The sequence below is a fragment of the Thamnophis elegans genome, chromosome 10, assembly GCF_009769535.1.
Source record: "Thamnophis elegans isolate rThaEle1 chromosome 10, rThaEle1.pri, whole genome shotgun sequence".
NCBI lineage: Eukaryota > Metazoa > Chordata > Lepidosauria > Squamata > Colubridae > Thamnophis > Thamnophis elegans.
The window spans coordinates 24,036,038-24,039,568 of NC_045550.1; positions in this window are offsets into that span (position 1 = coordinate 24,036,038).

Genomic DNA, 3,531 nt, shown 5'->3' on the forward strand with positions numbered 1-3,531 from the left:
AGTGGTCCCCAACCTTTTTATCGCCGCGGACCAGTCAGCCTTTGATAATTTTACCGTGGCCCGCTGAGCGCGCGCAGGAGTGGGGGGGCGTTGTTCGCGATGACACATTGATTGTTTATATATCAGATTGTTTTGATTAAACAACTTTTATTTTATTGTATTTAAACATGCCTTACAAAATAAAATACAATTACATAAATATAAAGTGCTTTAATATGCCCCCCCCCAACCCGGACAGACTTATGTTCCTCAAAGACCATCCTGAACCCTCACCTCGGACCAACCTTTCTGCCCGCCCTCCCCCTCCCCACCACATTCGGCGGGCAAAGAACAGAGTGCGCGCGCGCGAATGCCGTGGAGAGAAAGAAAATAAATATATATAAATATATAACTGTTTGGGAGTAAAAGCGGGGAGGCGCACCTGGCTGGGGGGGGGAGGAGGAGGAAGGAGGGTGGGAAGGAAGCTGGCAAGCGAAGAACAGAAAGTAATTAGCAAGGATTAAAACGACCTGCCGGAAAAAGGAGAGGGGGAAAAAAAAACACCAGATCTGACGGCTAGTGCAGCCTCCACCGGAGGGGCTGCAGAAACACACACCGCCAGTCCTGTCCTTCCTTTCCAACCAGTCTCTCTCCGCGCGCGCATACACACACACACACACACATACACCACACAAACACACACCCGCCAGCAGATATGCACGCACACACACTTTTTTTTTTTTGCAATTGGCAGAACTACGGTTTTCTTTCTTTAAAAAAAAAATAATTAAATGGAGGTGGGGGGTGTGTGGAGAGAAAGGGAGAGAAGCGGACACATAAAACCGAGCCGCACTCGCGAACCACAGCATGCATCTGGGTGACAGGGAGAAAGCAGGAAAAGCCGAGGAGAGAGCTTTAGGAGCTTTAGCGGAACAAACGGTGGTGGTGGAGGAGGAGGAAGAGGGTGGCGATGATGATTGGGGGAGGTTTGAAAAAGCAGATCCAAGCATAAAAGTTACTGAGTCATTTCAGCGGCGGCCGGAACAGTTTTCTTGACTCTCTCCCTCTCTCTCTCCTCTCTCACTCTCTCACTCTCTCTTTCCCTGGCGATGGATCGGTGCAGGAGGGGGGGAGAGAGAAGGGAGGAGACGGCGAGGGAGGGAGGGAGAGAGAGCCGAGGGTGGGACCAAAGGGGGGGAGAGAAATGCATTTAAGAGGAGCGGATTTAAAAGAGCGATCATGGCCCCCGGCCGCTGCGCGGCCCGGTGCCAGGTACTCCACGGCCCGGCACCGGTCCGTGGACCGGGGGTTGGGGACCACTGCAATAAGTATTTCATCAATTACATTTCAGCTATTTCTTCTTATCAGTGTGCCCTGTGCCTTTAAGAGACCCTGCAGTGCAAGAAAAAACCTTTCAGGAAGATATAAGAAAGCCAAAAATATCCCAATTCAATGATTGATAATTATGGAAATATTTGGTGCCTTTGCCCTAATGCATTCCTTTGCCACCATTGGGTAGTAACTAAATTGTTCCCTTTCATTTGGATCATACTTCTGCAAAAAATTACCCTGTGCATTATGCCTTTTATTTCTTAGATAAAAAGAAATCAGTGAAGGAAAGTGGAAGTCTGTATGGTTGATTTGCTGAAGTCTCTGAAAGCCGGAGAACCCCCAGAAGCACACAGCCAGCCATTGTCCCAACTCCCTTGCACACCAATTAGCTTAATTCATTTTTTTCTCTTGCCTGCTCAGACACTGAAAATGGGGGGAGGGTTTAAACAAAAGGAGAAGAGCAGTCCCTACTTGACCCCTTCTCTCCCAGAGGACTTAGCAGGGGAGGGGAGGGGAAAGAACGAATAAAAAAAGAACTCATGTTTTACAGCAGTGATTCTTCTATTAATGACAGCGTATGTTTGCATTTATTTAAACCTGCAGGGAAGGATGGGGGGGTGCACGCGCAAGCACATGCGCGTGCAAAGGGTTGGTGGGGAGAATAACAGAAGCAGCAGCAGCAATATTGCACACAGCATGCCAGGTGCTTGCTGTCAGCCTGAACAAAAAGGAAATGTCAGCATTCTGTGTGCTGGGAGGCAATGGCAGGGATGCTGGCAGATTTCTGTCACAATTGCCTTCTGCCTTAATGATCTAGAGCAGCACAGAGAGAGACCAGACCAGACCAAAGCAGCTCAGGGACCAGTTTGCCCACGATCTGATCTCTGCAGCATTAAGCATTTATATTTATTACCTACCTTTCAATTTAAATTGTTTTGACAGGTTAAAAGCTAAATTGTTACAGCAAGCAAATATGTACAAGCAGCACGAGGAACTCAAACTGCAAAAGGGCCAGATTCCCCTGCTAAGTTAATTACGGCTACAGTAAGAACCAGCCAATGGTGTAAAGCAGCTATGCTGGCTGGAGAATTCTGGGAGTTGAAGTCCACAAATCTTAAAGATGCCAAGTTTGGGCACCCCTGGTGTAAAGAAAGCAAAGGGAAGTAAGGCTTTGTACCCACAGGCAGAAGTGTCCCATTCAGCCACCTCTTGGCATCTATTCATATTTATTAGTAAATCATATCAGTGAATCCATAAACAAATAGTCTGGGCTGCGAAACCTGAACTGACCACTAGATGAGAGCAACGTATCATTCTCAACTCTAGTGGTTGTCCAGGCATTTGCAAGCCAGCCATGTCCAACTAAAGAAAGATTTTGGAGCATCTGCAAGAAGGAGATCGGAGTGCTGCCCCCTTCAGCATCTGAATTCTGAATGGAAGGGGAGAGGAGTGTAAAAGTAAGGGAAGGGGTCTTTGAAGGGCTTACTCCTGCTACTACAGTGATACGGTAGGAACAGCCATATAATTTCTTTCCTTTTTCCTTTCCTGCTTCATTTGTCACCTGGGACCTTGCAGCCAGTCACTATCATTTTTGGAGAACCCCATTTCCCATCATTGCTTTGGGGCACAGAGAAATTCCCTTGCAACCACCAGATACCCTCAAGAGAAAAGACTAATAAAACAGAACAATCTATAAACATATTAACCGGATTTGTACTACTTGCTCTACTACGCCATAAGTGTGATACTACCCTAAGAATTCCATGCTAGTAAATGATATTACAATTAAATGCATCAAAGGAATGTTAAGAGACTGGGGAAATTTAAAAAAAGTGATGCTGAAATAATATTAACAAACTTCTCTAGAACAAGGAAATATTCTTGGAAAGGCATTATTTTTTAAATCAATATTTGCATTTCAGAGGGAAAGAAGTAAAGTTCTCTTAGTTAAGACCTAAGAGAACAAGTTGGTACAATAAGGAAGGTATGTTCCTTGTAATAGTCCTTCCCGAAAAATATTTGGTTTATAAGGCAAATCTAGCACTTCAGATTGAATTTAGAGTGAATTAGAAACCAATGAAGATTAGAGAGGAATGTAATAATAAAATCAGTTTAGTTCAGATTGTTGATTTTATTTGAATAATTTATTTGAGTCACTGTGTTAAATCAATTTGATTTGATGCTTCAAATAGTCGAATCAGATTGGTTCAATTTTAGTTG